This window comes from Linepithema humile, chromosome 3 (genome assembly GCF_040581485.1).
Source record: "Linepithema humile isolate Giens D197 chromosome 3, Lhum_UNIL_v1.0, whole genome shotgun sequence".
Lineage (NCBI taxonomy): Eukaryota > Metazoa > Arthropoda > Insecta > Hymenoptera > Formicidae > Linepithema > Linepithema humile.
Window position 1 is genome coordinate 16091817 of NC_090130.1, and position 18991 is coordinate 16110807.

An 18991-nucleotide genomic window follows, 5' to 3' on the forward strand; every position below is an offset into this window, starting at 1 on the left:
GTCGAATATTTTCTTGAATTTTCTCACACGCTTTCTCTCTCTCTCTCTCTCTCTCTCTCTCTCTCTCTCTTATTTTCTTCTGTATGACACGCCGTTTTACTTTATAATAAAAAATAAAATTCCATTTTTAATACAAAAGTTTAAAAAAAATACATGTTTTCAGAAAAATATGTAAAGAAAAATTCAAATCTTATTAATAAATTAAAATTATGTCGAAACATAATTTTAATTCATACATTTATTATGATCTAGACATAATTTTAATTTATCGAATTACTATTACATCGCGACATAATGTGTGTGTTATCGAATTTTTGTTAAAACAATTATTTCTTGACAAAAAAAATTATTACTTTTATATTAAATGGAATATTTTTAATTGCTATTAAAACGGGTGTGCCATACTTTTTTCTTTCTTCTCTCTGTATCATGATATGGAAAATATTATCGTTTCCACACCACCTTGCGGTAGATAATACGGCGCATTTTTTTTATAGTGGTATCCTTAGTAGGTCTAATCCACTCTCATATTTTTTAATGCAAAAATTGTTCGAAGTGCCTTCCTTGTTCTCGTAAGCAGAGTTCGGCTCTTCGAATAATATTGCGCGATGCGTGATACGCCATATCTGGCGTGATGGTATTAAAAGCAGCGCGAATTGCTGCTTCTACTTCAGCTTCCGTACCATCACGCCTGTGATCGACTAAACTTTTTATGTGACCCCATAAAAAGTAGTCCAAAACATTTAAGTCTGGCGATCGCGCCGACCAAATGATTGGGCCACCTCGACCCATCCATCTGTCCGGATAATGCGCGTTTAAAAATTCGCGCACTTGCCGAGAGAAATGCGCTGGAGCTCCGTCGTGTTGGAAAATCATGTCTGCTCTTACTTGAACAGGAACATCTTCAAGAAGAGCAGGCAATTGATTTTGGAGAAAATTATTATGTTTCTCCATTTAGACGAGGCGGTAGGAAATAAGGACCGATCTGAAAAAATTATCAAAATAAATGATTAAAGAAAGAAAATTTTCTTTAGCTTTTACTAACAATAAGTAAAAGTTTATTACTTACAATTCGGTTCCCAAATACTCCTGCCCATACATTTATCGCCCAGCGATATTGGAATCTACATTCTCGAACGGCGTGCGGATTTTCTTCTGCCCAATATAAAAAATTATGGCTGTTGAATACACCATTCGGTGTGAATGTTGCTTCATCAGTCCATAATATGCGGTCGGGGAAAAAATTATTCCGCCGACACTGAGCGAGAAATCCTGTGTGTTTTGCCGAGTTAATAATTAATATTTAGCTACATGTTTTAAGGTGAAAACACTAAATAAAGATAATAAAAATACCTTCACAGAAGTAGATTCGTTGTTCCGCATCTCTCGGCAAAAGCTGTTGCACTCTCTGATAGTGATACGGGTGCAATTCGTTTTGACGCAGAGTACGGTGCACCGCGTATCGCGAAAGTTCGAGCAATCGAGCCACACTTCGAATGCTGGTTCCGGGGTTTTCTTCAAATTCTTGAAGAATTCTCTCCTCTTCATTTACCCGGATGTTTACCGCTGCACCGGCGTTCCGCCGATTTAATAAGAGACTGCCTGTCTCTTTAGCCCGTTGAACACACCTCAAAATCACTTTATGATCCGGATGTCGTTCGCGTTCGGGAAATCGTTTGGCGTAAAAATTAGCCGCTAGCCGAGCATTTTCTCCGGCTCTTCCATATTCAATCAACATATTGACATACTCTTCTGCGGTATACTCTGCCATTTTTTCAACTCACTTATTCGTAAAACAACGTGCACGTCGAATGCTAGGCGAACTTGTGAGGTAACAAATGACAAGTTTGAAAAACAATTCGCGTATAAACAATTAAACGTTGCATTTTTTGAAGCTTGTCATTTGTTACCTCACAAGTTCCCCTAACATTCGACGTGCACGTTGTTTTACGAATAAGTGAGTTGAAAAAATGGCAGAGTATATCGCAGAAGAGTATGTCAATATGTTGATTGAATATGGAAGAGCCGGAGAAAATGCTCGGCTAGCGGCTAATTTTTACGCCAAACGATTTCCCGAACGCGAACGACATCCGGATCATAAAGTGATTTTGAGGTGTGTTCAACGGGCTAAAGAGACAGGCAGTCTCTTATTAAATCGGCGGAACGCCGGTGCAGCGGTAAACATCCGGGTAAATGAAGAGGAGAGAATTCTTCAAGAATTTGAAGAAAACCCCGGAACCAGCATTCGAAGTGTGGCTCGATTGCTCGAACTTTCGCGATACGCGGTGCACCGTACTCTGCGTCAAAACGAATTGCACCCGTATCACTATCAGAGAGTGCAACAGCTTTTGCCGAGAGATGCGGAACAACGAATCTACTTCTGTGAAGGTATTTTTATTATCTTTATTTAGTGTTTTCACCTTAAAACATGTAGCTAAATATTAATTATTAACTCGGCAAAACACACAGGATTTCTCGCTCAGTGTCGGCGGAATAATTTTTTCCCCGACCGCATATTATGGACTGATGAAGCAACATTCACACCGAATGGTGTATTCAACAGCCATAATTTTTTATATTGGGCAGAAGAAAATCCGCACGCCGTTTGAGAATGTAGATTCCAATATCGCTGGGCGATAAATGTATGGGCAGGAGTATTTGGGAACCGAATTGTAAGTAATAAACTTTTACTTATTGTTAGTAAAAGCTAAAGAAAATTTTCTTTCTTTAATCATTTATTTTGATAATTTTTTCAGATCGGTCCTTATTTCCTACCGCCTCGTCTAAATGGAGAAACATAATAATTTTCTCCAAAATCAATTGCCTGCTCTTCTTGAAGATGTTCCTGTTCAAGTAAGAGCAGACATGATTTTCCAACACGACGGAGCTCCAGCGCATTTCTCTCGGCAAGTGCGCGAATTTTTAAACGCGCATTATCCGGACAGATGGATGGGTCGAGGTGGCCCAATCATTTGGTCGGCGCGATCGCCAGACTTAAATGTTTTGGACTACTTTTTATGGGGTCACATAAAAAGTTTAGTCGATCACAGGCGTGATGGTACGGAAGCTGAAGTAGAAGCAGCAATTCGCGCTGCTTTTAATACCATCACGCCAGATATGGCGTATCACGCATCGCGCAATATTATTCGAAGAGCCGAACTCTGCTTACGAGAACGAGGAAGGCACTTCGAACAATTTTTGCATTAAAAAATATGAGAGTGGATTAGACCTACTAAGGATACCACTATAAAAAAAATGCGCCGTATTATCTACCGCAAGGTGGTGTGGAAACGATAATATTTTCCATATCATGATACAGAGAGAAGAAAGAAAAAAGTATGGCACACCCGTTTTAATAGCAATTAAAAATATTCCATTTAATATAAAAGTAATAATTTTTTTTGTCAAGAAATAATTGTTTTAACAAAAATTCGATAACACACACATTATGTCGCGATGTAATAGTAATTCGATAATTTAAAATTATGTCTAGATCAGTGCTCGGAATTAGTCTGAACATTTCAGCCGATTTCCGTGGTATACGCCTCCTTTCCTTTCCTTACCGCGCGCGCCGCAGCCGCTAGGGCCAGCGCCGCCGAGCGTTAGGAGCGGCACTATCTGATTAGGTTCTATGAGTAAATTCTTCTCCCTATTTATTAAAATTTAAAAAAATTTATTAAAATTTATTAAAAATAAATTTTTTTTTTAATTTATTAAGTAAAAATATTTCAATAGATTTCTACGTCACCCATGAGGTACTAATACTGACACGTTTTTTAAAAAGTGGTTTTTATCTACATTATTGCATCAATTGTTCATTCTCACATAAAAGGCTAAGAAAATCTAATTAAGAAAATCTCTTTTACTTATATATTTTTTTTTAAATTAAGAATTTATTTTTATCTTTAGTGGAATAGGTCTACGGGGGAAACCATTAAAAAAAAAACGCGTCAGCATTAGTATCTCATGGGTGACGTGGAAATCTATTGAAATATTTCCACTTAATAAATTTAAAAATAAAAAATTTATTTTTAATAAATTTTAATACATTTTTTAAAATTTTAATAAATAGGGAAAAGAACCCACTCATAATCAGATAGTGTCGCTCCTAACGCTCGGCGGCGCTGGCCCTAGCGGCTGCGGCGCGCGCGGTAAGGAGAGGAAAGGAGACGTATACCACGGAAATCGGCTGAAATGTTCAGACTAATTCCGAGCACTGGTCTAGATCATAATAAATGTATGAATTAAAATTATGTTTGGACATAATTTTAATTTATTAATAAGATTTGAATTTTTCTTTACATATTTTTCTGAAAACATGTATTTTTTTGAAACTTGTATTAAAAATAGAATTTTATTTTTTATTATAAAGTAAAACGGCGTGTCATACAGAAAAAAATGAGAGAGAGAGAGAGAGAGAAAGAGAGAGAGAAAGAGAGAGAGAGAGGGGGGTGAGAGAGAAAGAGAGGGAGAGGGAGAGAGGGAGAGGGAGAGAGAGAGAGAGAGAGAGAGAGAGAGAGAGAGAGAGAGAGAGAGAGAGAGAGAGAGAGAGAGAGAGAGAGAGAGAGAGAGAGAGAGAGAGAGAGAGAGAGAGAGAGAGAGAGAGAGAGAGAGAGAGAGAGAGAGAGAGAGAGAGAGAGAGAGAGAGAGAGAGAGAGAGAGAGAGAGAGAGAGAGAGAGAGAGAGAGAGAGAGAGAGAGAGAGAGAGAGAGAGAGAGAGAGAGAGAGAGAGAGAGAGAGAGAGAGAGAGAGAGAGAGAGAGAGAGAGAGAGAGAGAGAGAGAGAGAGAGAGAGAGAGAGAGAGAGAGAGAGAGAGAGAGAGAGAGAGAGAGAGAGCGTGTGAGAAAATTCAAGAAAATATTCGACGCCGTGCTGTAAGATTACGCGCCGCTCATTATTGATAGCCGCTCGCCGCTCCTCCCACTGCTTCATCGCGCGCCTAGCGACCGCGTAGCGCTGGGACGTCCTTCTCGCCGCGCGCGCTTTACTCGCACGGATTCGCTGATTCTTTTTCGTTAATATCTCCGTTATTATTTCGTAAATCAAAAAATGGTAGAGGACTTTTCTACTCGGTTTGATCTGCCCTACCTGCGTATGAGCGGTGGGGCGATTATTACCAGACACCCTGTATATGTCTATGGTCACGGTGACAAGCTCGCATTTACCAATGTCGATATGGATCGTACTGTGTCAGTATATGATACTATAACGGTACTTTTGTTCCAAACATATGAGGGTACGGATCTGAGAACTCGCTCTGCGCTCGAAATGGTGTAAAAATATTGTCCAAACGTCTCAGAGCATGAAAATTTTGAAAGTTGCAAAATTAATTTTTTTAAATATAGACTTGTAGAGAATGACGAGACGAAACTTTTTTCTATTTGCAGTTTTTTTGTTCGATGCTTATTTTTAATAATAAAAATAAAAAAATGAAAAATTTTTATCCCCAAATTCAATCAAATTTTAAGATATAAATCGTCGTAATTTGGCCAAATTTTGTTGAAATTGTTTGAAATTTGGTATATGCATGCAGTATAGTCAAGCGATGCCTACAAAACAATAAAAATGTTGAAAATCGCCTATTGTTTAATAATAATTAATTGCAAATTGAGGCCAATCGGTAACTACGTTTTTTTAGTTTCGCCGACAAAAAGTATCGAGGGAACTTGAAATTTGAAACAACTTCCAATGAGACATTTGTTCCTCTCTATTGAAGGAAGATTTCTAGAAATTTTCAGATCGATTCATTGAAAATTTGCGAAAATATGCATTTTATAAAAAAACATGCGACGCCGCCAATGATAGCTCCAAGAGTGCTGAGCACCATCAGGCAGCGTACTCGCCATTCGGTTTTCAAGGACTCGATTTTGTAATGATTTTTTAATGGTTATACATTTGAACAATCGCTCACTCTCCACGAAATATCGAAATGACGAACTATTATTTATATGGTTCCTTAATTAAATACTTTTATTATTATTATTTCGAAATATTTCACATACACTCCAGAGACGCGGTCTCTAGGACGATAGTAATTTAACAAATAACAATGGTTAAAGTTGTAAGAAATCATTATAAAATCGAATCCTGGAAAGCCGAACGGCGAGTACGCTGCTTGATGGTGTTCAGCGCTCACAGAGTTATCATTAGCGGCGTTGCATGTTTTCAAATTTTCAATGAATCTATCTGAAAATTTCCAGAAATCTTTCTTCAATAAAGAGGAACAAATATCTCACTGGAAGTAGTTTCAAATTTCAAGTTCCCTCGATACTTTTTGTCGGCGAAATTAAAAAAACGTAATTACCGATTGACCTCAATTTGCAATTAATTATTATTAAACAAAGGCGATTTTCAGCTTTTTATTGTTTTATAGGCATCGCTAGACTATACTGCATGCGTATACCAAATTTCAAACAATTTCAACAAAATTTGGCCAAAGAGTGATGGCAAATTTAGCCCATTTTTTGGACCTCGAATTTCGAACTTTTTTTCATGCCAAATAGTACTATTAGATGAAACATTAATCTCAGTAAAATTTCAAGATGAGCATAGGCTCGATTCCGGAGATACAAGGGGGTGAAAGTGATGATTTCCAGTCAGGGTATATCGCATAAGGAAAAATACGTGGCTGAAGTTCATGTAATATTGAAGATATATTCTATTGAATGGATTCATTGTTTAGAGCAGCGCTCAGAACTAGTTGCACATTTCGGGCCAATTCAAGAGACGACGCCTCCTGTTTCCCCACTATCGCCCGGTTGCTGGCGGCTCGACCGGGCGGTAGTGGAGGGACAGGAGGCGTCGTCTCCAGAATCGGCCCGAAATGTGCAACTAATTCCGAGCGCTGGTTTAGAGAATGAACGATCTACTATTCACCGCTATTTCATTCATGGAGGAGAAGGAGGGGAAGCGTGCTTTATAAAGCACCCTGAAAGATAGAGTCTTGCTACATGACGCATTGACAAGTTCTCTCGCAGTTGAAATACTGTACTATCACATGAAGTATATTCCAAGAATCTATCTACATACTATACATATTCTACATATTCTAATGTATTCTATTCTATTCTTGCTTGTTAGTTTTCCATTTTTTTGTTTGTACGATACTTTAACTTGTGTCATATAAGCGCTCGGTCTATTTTTTTATATATCTATGGTTTCTCGCTATTTTTCTCTTGTTTCATCTTAATTTTTTCTACATTCTCTTGTCTCTTCAGGTATATTTTTTCTTATCTTGACGTTGATTCTTCAATAAGACAATGCCTTTCACTGAATGTTTGAGATCGCAAAGTGCATCTCGTGTAAATTTATTGTAACCCACGTTCCCAATCATCGGAAAAAACAGTTACATGCTCATTAAAGCATGACGCCCTCCGATAAACACTTGGACAAAAAAAAGGGAACACAAAGCTTATCAATAAACATTTAACCGTCTGCTGCCCAACGGCAAACCACGAATTGCACTCGCGCGTGCGCGCACTAACGCGTCACAAATTCCGTGAGCCAATGCGATGGCCAATTCCGCCTGCGCGCAAGTCAACAACGACTCGTTTTAACAACCATAAACGAGTAACCAATAAACTACAATTTGCGGGGATCAACTTGAGCGTTTTTGAATGACTCAAAACGATTGGTTACTCGCGAAAATAAGCCCCGTTTTTCCAAGTATAAAGGGCCCAACATCGACCTTGCTAACGCTTTTTTCGCACTTTTCTCGCACCGCAGTAAAAGTAGCACCGCTCCGCGTTCTTTAAACGTTCGCTTCCGCAAGTATCACAAATTTCGACTGAGTTCAATCGCTTGTATCTTCGCGCTCCATCCGATAGGGTGTTTCGCTTCTAAAAAAAGGAGGTTTCGAGTGTTAAAATCTTGTATTCATTAATTAGACATTTATTCAGTGTATATGTGTGTGAAAAAATAAATAGTGTTTAAAATTTGTTACAAATTCGTTGTGTCTCTATCGCACTCCTCACAGATCCTCCGCTTTGCATCCGCGTCTCTCGCGCTCGCGAACACTAAATGTTTAGGCTGTAATGACCAAAAAAGATCGAAAAATGATAAGTTTTTTTCTATCAAAGACACATCAAATTCGTTGATAATGGTTAACAATTTGCGGAAAAATAATCCAAAGAAACGGAAATTAGAAGAATTGAATCACATTCCATTACAGAGCAAAATATGTAAAAAACTTACGAATTTAGTAATCAGTCAAAAATCATCTTAAGATCGATGATGGATGATGATCCAGATATACCTGAATAAACCTGAATAAATTTCTCGATTTATCGTCAAGGTATTAATTCTCATTCGCGATGCACTTTTGGCTGCGAAAACCCCTCGAAGTTGATCGCAATTCCCCGAATTATCCGTTGTAAACTACTCATGGATTATAAATTCTTGACCAAATATAATGCTCGTATGTGTAGCAATCATGTCGATAATTCTACATTTTGGCCACTTGTGCAGCAAATTACAAAAAAAGTAAGTGCTGAAAAACAAAAAACAGTCAGTGATCTTATGTTTATTTACTATCAAGAGCTGAAAGGGAAAAATGAAAAGATATTCGATGTGGATAATATCGACTCCATTGATAATACGACCTTCAAAAATTGGTTTGCTCTCGATAAAGAACAATTTCAAACTGTATGCAGTTTTTCTGTAACATGTCAACCTAAGCATGTTGCTGTTTTACTTTGTAAAATGCGAACTTCTCTTTCTGATGAACAACTTTCATTCTTATTCGGTGTTTGTCGGAGGACTATTGAAAATCATATGAATTCAGCAAGAGAAGATTTCCATAAAAACTTCGTTCCACAATTCATCAATCGGAATGATCGCTCAGTATTCCTTGCTCATACGACACCAATGTCAAAAGTACTATTCGACATTCCCGACGATAAAGCCTGCATAGTATTCGATGCCACCTATCGCCTAGCACAAAAATCTGCGAATTATGCAGGACAAAAACATATGTGGAGTGAGCAGAAAAAAATGCCGTTGGTCAAACCTATGGTAGGTTGCTCTTCAGATGGTTTCATACGTTTTATACGTTTTTGGACTATTTGACGCAACGCATAATGATGCGACAATATTATGGGATTGTTTCCAGAGATACGCGAACGACTTGCATACTATTCATGAGGGTGATACGATATTAGTTGATAGAGGTTTTCGTGATGTGCTGAATTTCCTAACTGAAGAGAAGAATTTGAAAGCTTATTGTCCAGGACTTGGCCAACTCAATACCGCAGAAGCAAATGCTTCGAGATGTGTAACCAAATGTCGCTGGGTGAGCAAGTCTTCGGTTGCCTCAAGAAGAAATTCAAGATTTTCTCTTTGCCAGCACATAATAGAACTCTCAAACACGATCTCGACTCTCTCTATATCGCTTTTGCCTTCTTGAATTTATTCCACAAACCAATTCTGAGTGATATTATGCATGAAGGCATAGCACAGACTGAAATCTCGACTTAACGTCCCTAATCGTTTGCAAATCATCGTCCAAGAATTCAATCTTCCTCAACTGAGAGCACCATTCTTTGGAGTCGAGTATACATCACTCGATAATGAAGAAAATAATCGACTCATTGGATTTCCTGAACTTTCGATGGATGATCTGTACTACTTGAGTCTCGGACCTTATCAAATACGCAATGCAATTTCATACTATGCAGAGCATCAGAAAGAAGGAATATTCTTGGTGCAGAAGTTTAATCCAAGACCGAAGCACCCGTCAACAGCTTTGAACTATGAGAAGTATGGTATCTCAGTTGAAGAACCTACATTGATTAAGGCGCATATGAAATCTCGTCATCATAGTGGTCAGTATCACTACATTTTTGTTTTGATAGATAAAGCAAAAACTGGATAGGATTCTATTCGTGAGTACTGTTGTACTTGTCAAAGTGGTGCTTGGACTGCAGGTTGTTGCAGTCATGTAATGACAATTGTATGGTTCCTTGGATTTGCTCAATACCATGGGATACAAATACCCAATTCTGAAATATGCAATGTATCTATCACGATTCACAAAACAACCCTGCATAGTGAGAGGCAAGGGGATTCACCTTAAAAAAGCATCCCAATCTGTGAGAGGCAAGGGGACTCACCTTAAGAAAGCACCCCAATCTGTGAGAGGCAAGGGGACTCACCTTAAAAAAGCACCCCAATCTGTGAGAGGCAAGGGGACTCACCTTAAAAAAGCACCCTAATCTGTAAGAGGCAAGGGGACTCTTAGCAGAAAAGCATCTCGATCCGTGAAAGGCGGTGTCACGTGTCACTTCAACTCCATCTATTTCGGGGAATTTTCATGCTAGACGAAAACTAAGGTCATATTTCAATCCGGCATAAAAATCCATAAGAAATGGTATGTTTCACTTTGTTATATATATTTTATTCCTTGGTATGGATACTTAAAGAGTTTCGTGTACTTTCATGGATTATAAAAAATCATCACTTTCAACTCTTTATATCTCCGGAACCGCGCTTATGCTCATCTTAAAATTTCTCTGGGATTAATGTTCCATCATACAGTACTATTTGGCATAAAAAAAAATTTGAAATTCGAGGTCCAAAAAATGGGCTAAAAAACAGGTCTTTTTGCCATCACTCTTACGACGATTTATATCTTAAAATTTTATTGAATTTGGGAATAAAAATTTTTTACTTTTTTATTTTTATTATTAAAAATAAGCATCGAACAAAAAAACTGTAAATAGAAAAAAGTTCCGTTTCGTCATTCTCTACAAGTCTATATTTAAAAAAATTAATTTTGCGACTTTCAAAATTTTCATGCTCTGAGACGTTTGGATAATACTTTTACACGATTTCGAGCGCAGAGCAAGTTCTTTGATCCGTGGCCTTATATAATAACAAATGCTAAAAATTATTTTATTTGTGTCGTATTTGGTGTCATTTCATAAATCAAAAACTAAATATACATAAATAATATTTTTATAACATACTTAATTAATTATTATCCGATTGATATCGTGTTTGGTATCAGTTTAATCATAAAAATCTTATTAATTCATAGCAATAATTTTTTAATTGATAATATACAAAGTAAAGATTTGTGTTATAATTAAAATTTTATAATAATTACAGATATAAATATATAGATAAAGAAATCCTCGCGACATATCTGCCGGCCGGGTCCGATTACTTTCGCCTTCAGTGTGATTTTTAATGTGTTTCAATGCGTCTACATTATTTGCTCGGATGAGCCACAAGCAGGATCATCCTTCGGTGTAAATAGGGCATTACGCGCCGTAGCAAATGCAGTAATACGAGGGCAATCCCAGAAGTACCCGGCCTAACAAAGAAAACACAAAAATTTTGAAAAAATATATCTTTATTTCTCAACATAGTCCCCTTTTAGCTCGATACATTTTTCCCACCGATGTTCAATAGCTTCGATACCATGTTTATAGTAAGAACCATTGAGTTCTTCAAAATAGCCATCAACCGCAGACTCCACCTCTTTATTGTTAGCAAATCTTTTACCACCAAGCCATTTTTTCAAGTTTGGAAATAGAAAATAATCTGAGGGGGCTAAATCTGGTGAATAGGGTGCGTGAGAAAGCAATTCGAACTTTAACTCATTGATTTTGGCCATCGCAATAACGGACGTGTGAGCCGGTGATTGTGAGCAAACGTGGCACCCATCGTGCGCACAGCTTTTTCATGCCTAAATTTTCAGTCAATATGCGATGTACAGCACTTTTTGATATGCCTGCCATGTCAGCTAACTCGCGCACTTTCAGTCGACGGTCATCCAATACCATTTTGTGGATTTTCGTCAACATTTCTGGCGTGGTCACCTCATTTGGTCGACCACTGCGATGTTCGTCTTGGCAGCTCTTACGACCTCTTTTAAACTCTGCCACCCAATATTTTATTGTTGTAAACGACGGAGCAGACTCCCCCAGAATAGAATCTAGCTCAGTTTTGATATTGGTTGGACTGAGACCTTTTAAATAAAAATATTGTATCACATAACGATGACCAATTTTCTCCATGTTTACAAATGTACTGAGAGCGTTCACTATTGATGGCTGCCAAATGATTACTAAACAACGTAGCCTGTTGAAACTTGAAACTTAAGCTTTAAAAGGCCATAGTGATTTTTTTCAAGCAATAAGCGCTATCTATACGTCAGGTCGGGTACTTCTGGGACTGCCCTCGTACATTACGAGTGCGCGAATTCCAGTGGATATATATTTTTGTGAATTTATATATATTTGAGAAATTAAAAAAGAATAGAAATCTCATTCTCTTTCAATTTATTCTCAAATATATACAAATTTACAAAGATACATGTTCACTGAGGTCCGCGCGCTCGTAATGTATTATTGCATTTGCTACGGCACGTAATGGGTCGGCCCGACCGGAAGATATGTCGCGAGGATTTCTTCATCTATATATTTATATCTATAATTATTATAAAATTTTAATTATAATACAAACCTTTACTTTGTATTTTATCAATAAAAAAATTATTGTTATGAATTAATAAGATTTTTATAATTAAACTGATACCAAACACAATATCAATTGGATAATTTTTAATTAAATATGTTATAAAAATATTATTTATGTATATTTAGTTTTTGATTTATGAAACTGCATATGCTATTGCGCGTGAGGGGCAGCCCTGCCCGGCTGCCTTACAAGAAAAACTTCGGTAACGCAACAAATGCAACGCGTATGTAGCGCAGTCGCACGCGCGCGCGCGCGCGCGCGCGCGTGTGTGTGTGTGTGTGTGTGTTTCTTAGTGTCCAGCAGTGATGCAAGATTGAGCATCCTGCATCATGCGCGACATGAGGGGAAGAGCCCCCACCACACAAGCGAGCATCGCGTCCGTGTGCGCTCGCCGTGTGAGTCGTACGTTGTTGGAACGGCGAGTGCACATGGACGCGATGCTCGCTTGTGTGGTGCCGCCATGGTGGGGGCTCTTCCCCTCATGTCGCGCATGATGCAGAATGCTCAATCTTGCATCACTGGTGTCCAGAAATAATGAAGCCGAGAAACGCGATGAGTAAACGATGTAAGTATTTATATATATATATATCAACTTTATAAATTTTAATTATAAAAAGCATAATTTCTCTCTCTCTCTCTCTCTCTCTCTCTCTCTTTCTCTCTCTCTCGTTCTTTCTCTCGTTCTGTCTGACATCTAAAAATTAAAATATTTTTTTTTATTGCAGCACGAAGCAAAGGCAACTTGCCGTCAGGACGAAGGGGGACGGTGCCGACGGCATCCAATGATTATCATCAATAAGAAATACAATAACTTGGACATAACTTTTTATCAAGACTTGTCAAATTATTTTCTGTTGCAGATAGAGGATGCAAACAACATAATTTTATTTTTTAATATAATAATGTAAGTTTAATTTATTTTACTATTTATACAGAGGAAAATATAGGCAGAAACGTTTCTATTTATCATTTTATCACAAAAAATCTGTAATATACATCTGTAATATCTGTATAACGTTCAACCATGTACTTTTAAGAAAAGTTGTTGCAAATAAACATATTTTTGTATTCCATTTCTTGCATTCGTTTCCTTCCCTTTGTTGGGAGGTTCATGTTCCTGCACGCTCCACTCGCCATCGTCAATCCATACAGCACGCTCAATCTGCGAAAACGGGTGGCTGACGCTCACCCCGTTCACGTAATATCGTGCGCGTGGCTCCTTAACCATCACACCAAATATCAAACTAAAAAACTCGCATGATTATTCGTCGCTGCGACGTCATTCTTTTGTTTGCTATACGTGCCAGAGAGTCCGGGGTACCTCATATAGACGCGACCCCAATATAAATGCGCCCCTTCCTTTCGCATACTAGAGGCGACTGTGTGACGTCGTTTGTTTACATGCTCCATACCTCCCAGAGAGTCCGGCGTACCTTATATAGACGCGGCCCTAGCATATATACATCCCTTCCCTTTGCAGATTAGAGGCGACTGTGTGACGTCGTTTGTTTACATGTTCCATACCTGTCAGAGAGTCCGGGGTACCTCATATAGACGCGGCCCCAGCATATATACATCCCTTCCCTTCGCAGACTAGAGGCGACTGTGTGACGTCGTTTGTTTACATGCTTCATACCTGCCAGAGAGTCCGGGGTACCTCATATAGACGCGGCCCCAGCATATATACATCTCTTCCCTTCGCAGACTAGAGGCGACTGTGTGACGTCATTTGTTTACATGCTCCATACTTGCCAGAGTCCGGAATACCTCATATAGACGCAGCCCCCGCATAAATACATCCCTTCCCTGCCAGGTCCCATAACCATAAATACGACACTACAACTTACTTTAATAGATCTATAGGTAGCCCAGCAGACTAGGACCAGGACTAGAAACCCTGCGTTCTAGGTTCGAACCCAGCTTGGATTTTCTCAATTCGGAAAAAAATTAAAATTTACGTCATCCCACGTCCGCCTGCCATAACTACAACCCTACGACTTACTTCATTAGATCTATAGGTAGTCCAGCAGACTAGGACCAGGACTAGAAATCCAGCGATCCAGGTTTGAACCTAGCTTGGATTTTCTCAATTCGGAAAAATAAAAATTTTTGCCATCTTATCAACATCTGCCATCTTGTAGACGTCTGCCATGTTGGGCCCACTGCCGCCATTTTTTTCCCCCTTCCCTTCCCCCACCCTGTGACGTCATTTGTTTTGACGCCAGACCAAATGTAAGTTAGTGGGTCAAATATGGGGTAGGTGGTGGGGGTTTGTTGTGACGCCCCATACCTGCCATATACTACTAGTGTTATTACCTTTTATTGTTAAACGTGGTGTTTTTCTGACGACATCTCCTCTCTAGAATCTCCAATAGAAATCAAAGAACTACGCCCTTCTGCCATATACTGAGCATGGAGCGACCGGACATATTAAGTCATTTATTGAAGTTACCGTTACCGCGGTGCGATTATGCGCACCTGGCGTCCATTTTCTGGTACCGATTTTTTGAGTTACCGTTGTTACCGTTCCAGTTACCGCTGTTACCGCTGTTATCGTTCGGGTTACCGAATCGTGCATTTATTGCCAATATTGCGCAAGTTACCTAGCTCCCGAAATACGTGGAGTACCGCGAGTTACCGAATCGACCATTTATTGCCGATACCGCGAGCTACCGAATTGTGCATTTATTGCCGATGCCGCGCAAGTTACCTAACTCCCAATTTCGTGGAGTACCGCGGGTTACCGATTTTCATTGAGCGTGCTCCCTCGGATCTGGCGTGATTCCGAGGCTAGTTCACGTTGCATTACATTCTTCCCCACATCATATTATTATGTGTATAATAAAATAACTAATTGAAACTATTGTTATATACAATAAAATAACCATATCATATAGATGGTTATTTTATTGTATATAACAGTGCTCGGAATTAGTTGAACATTTCAGCCGATTTCCGCGGTATACGCCTCCTTTCCTCTCCTTATCGCGCGCGCTGCAGCCGCTAGGGCCAGCGCCGCCGAGCGTTAGGAGCGGCACTATCTGATTATGAGTAGGTTCTTCTCCCTATTTATTAAAATTTAAAAACATTTATTAAAATTTATTAAAAATAAATTTTTATTTTTAAATTTATTAAGTGGAAATATTTTAATAGATTTCTACGTCACCCATGAGGTACTAATGCTGACGCGGTTTTTTAAAAATAGTAGTTTCTATCTACATTATATTGCATCAATTGTTCATTCTCATAAAAGGCCAAAAAAATGTAATTAAAAAAATCTCTTTTATATATATATTTTTTTTTTAATTAAGAATTTGTTATTTTTATCTTTAGTGGAATAGACCTACTGGGAAAACCACTTTTAAAAAAACGCGTCAGCGTTAGTACCTCATGGGTGACGTGGAAATTTATTAAAATATTTCTACTTAATAAATTTAAAAATAAAAAATTTATTTTTAATAAATTTTAATAAGTTTTTTTAAATTTTAATAAATAGGGAGAAAAACCCACTCATAATCAGATAGTGCCGCTCCTAACGCTTGGCGGCGCTGGCCCTAGCGATTGCGGCGCGCGCGGTAAGGAGAAGAAAGGAGGCGTATAGCGCGGAAATCGGCTGAAATGTTCAACTAATTCCGAGCACTGGTATATAACAATAGTCTCAATTAGTTATTAGGAAATTGTTTTAATTATATTAATATCTTATTGTTTTAACTATATTAATATGATCGAATCTTTCTCAATAAAACATGTTAATGAACACTTTTTCTATAATTGAGTAAACTTTATAAATTACAATTGTTGGAACTATATGCATTGTAGATCTAATTACATATAAAATTACATATAAAAAGTTTAATACTACTATTAATATAAGTACGATTTATTACTGACATATGGTTTCTTGAACTTTCAATTATGGTCGCAATTATCATATTTATAAATTATCATATTTATAAAAATCACAGATTATAATGTATAGAACCATGTATATGGTTGCCTCAATACATGTTAAAGTTATGACAACAATAATATAGTATTGAGTCAGCTATAATTCACATTGTTAAAATAATTATAAGAATGTGGTTGTCATCTTTACAGACTATAAATTACAGTGAAATTATGGTAATTGTAACTATTTTGTTTTCTCAGTGTACGACTTACTTCAGTAGATCTATAGATAGCTCAGCAGACTTAGAACCAGGACTAGAAATCCAGCGATCCAAGTTCGCACTCACTTTGGATTTTCTCAATTCGGAAAAAAAATGAAAATTTATGTCATTCTGTGTCCGCCATCTTGTGTCCGCCTAATGACACACTGCCGCCATCTTTTTCCTCTTCCCCACCACCCTGTGATTTGTTGTGACGCCCCATACCTGCCATATACTACTGTAATTGCACGAAGCTCGAATGATAAATAATAATGTTACCATTTTTATTTTTAACGGTTTTTTACTCGCCGCTGCTCAGAGGTTGAATGAAACTTGCAGCGTCTAAACAAATAAGAATAATAACATTATTATTTATCATTCGGGCTGCATGCAACCGGCGAGTAAAGAACCATAATTATATGGAAATATTTACATTTTTATATTTTATTCAATTATCCAAATTGTTCGCTGAAGTTCAATTATCCAAATTGCTCGCTGAAGTTCTTTGCATTATGTTGCGGTTGCAAAGCAACAATTATATAAATAATGTGACAAAATCGATATCTGTGTCAATCATTCTCTGTCAGTTAAGACACAATGAAATAGCATATTCAACTCTAGAATATTACGATATGCTGGCACTCGGTAAGTGTCAAGGGCAATATCATGTGGCTGCAAGAAGATTCGCCGAGTTATATTCAAATCGAGCACGACATCCTCCGCCGAATGTGATACTCGCTACAGCTCAGAGATTGTATAAAACTGACAGCATCTTAACAAATAAGAATGATAACATAATTATTTATCATTAACATTATTATTTATTACAATTCAGATTGTATGAAACTGACAGCGTATTGTCAAATAAGCATGATGCTGGAAGGAACCGGACCGCAAAAAATTTGCAAAATGTGGAAACGGTAATTCATGCTATTGAGCAAGAACCTGATACTAGTATCAGAGTTATTGCTCGCGATTGTATTAACAATATTATTCACACGAGAAGAAATCTTGAATTTGTACAACAATTATTGTTGGAGCAATGAAAACCTACGATGCACCCGTCCCAGGAGCTTCCAAATTCGTTGGAACAGGAATGTCTGGGCTGGAATAATGGGAACACAAATATTGGGTATAACGTGGGTTCGTGCTGCAGAGAAAGGATAAAGCCTTGTTCTTAGAAATATATTTATTTCTTTGTCAGTAGTATATGCAATTAAGTTTGTGACTTAAGTGCGCCAATGGCGCGTTCACGGCAAGGTGTAAGACCGTGAATTAAAACAAAAATAGGCGGGAACGGTAAGTGATTACCGGCTGCGTCTTGGTACGGAGCACAGGTCCTAAAAAGGACGGCCTTATCAAAGATGCACGCTGCAACCCTTTTCCTGGCGCCGGAGGTATTCCGTCGGGGAAGTGTTCCTCAGTATTACAGCTGCTCTCCGAGCAAACTCTAGGCGGCGAGGTCTGCGTAGCGATGGAGCGTGTCTCCGATGCAACTTGCACGGCCGAGGATTTGGTTTCTGGCGGTGTGATCCGTCCTGCGAGCCGAGTCCCCCGGTGCAAGAGTGTCCTGTGGAGGTCGAGTCAATGCTAAACTCTAAGGGAATAAGCTTCCACTGTAGAGTCCGCAGTGGCGACGGCGATGCTGGTGTATCAGCTGGCCGCGGAAGGATAGTTCTGATGAAGTGTGCGGCCGGAGCTGGGTCTGAGTTTTTTGTCTTCATGCCTTTCTAGGCACTGTGAGAAAACCAAAAGACGTATTAGCGAACTAATGGTTACTCTGGTTACTCTCTTTTTAAACAGAGCTGTTACTTGAGTCAAGGGCCCTTGGGGAGAGCTCGCTTTGAAGCAAGTGAATGTCGAGAGAATCGAATCGATGCTCTTATACAGGGTGACCCATTTTAATCTATCACCCCAAATATTTCCGTTCCCTTGCATTTTATAAGAAAATGTTTCAGACAAATGTTGTATGGTTTCAAGGGGGCCATAAAATGATTTCATTGGTTTGACCTTGGATAGTCGTTTAAAGGTCACACGAAGGTCACTTTCAATTTCTTAAATTGAAACCTCCATTTTTCATTACATATTCTTATAGCTTATTTTGACAGCTTTCCAAAACACTATAATAAAGTTATTTTCCATTAAGTATTTGTCGCGTTATGAGGTTTAAAAGTTACGATACTGCCGACATTAGCGTTATCCGAGATAGTCTGTGAGCGGATAGTCTGCCATATCACAGACCTTCTTAAAAAAACTTTCTACGTATTGAGAAAAATGCTATGGTATCAAGAGAAATCAGACGTGTTTGACTTAAGGAATATTTTTCCAAACTACTAGTCGAGTCCTTTTGTGTAACCAAA

The 18991-nt window shown here is 38.3% G+C and overlaps 1 pseudogene; it reads right to left on the bottom strand.

Annotated features, from left to right (window-relative positions):
• Positions 1-534: 534 nt before the first annotated feature.
• On the bottom strand, positions 535-1771 carry LOC136998991 (uncharacterized; annotated as a pseudogene).
• Positions 1772-18991: the final 17220 nt, after the last annotated feature.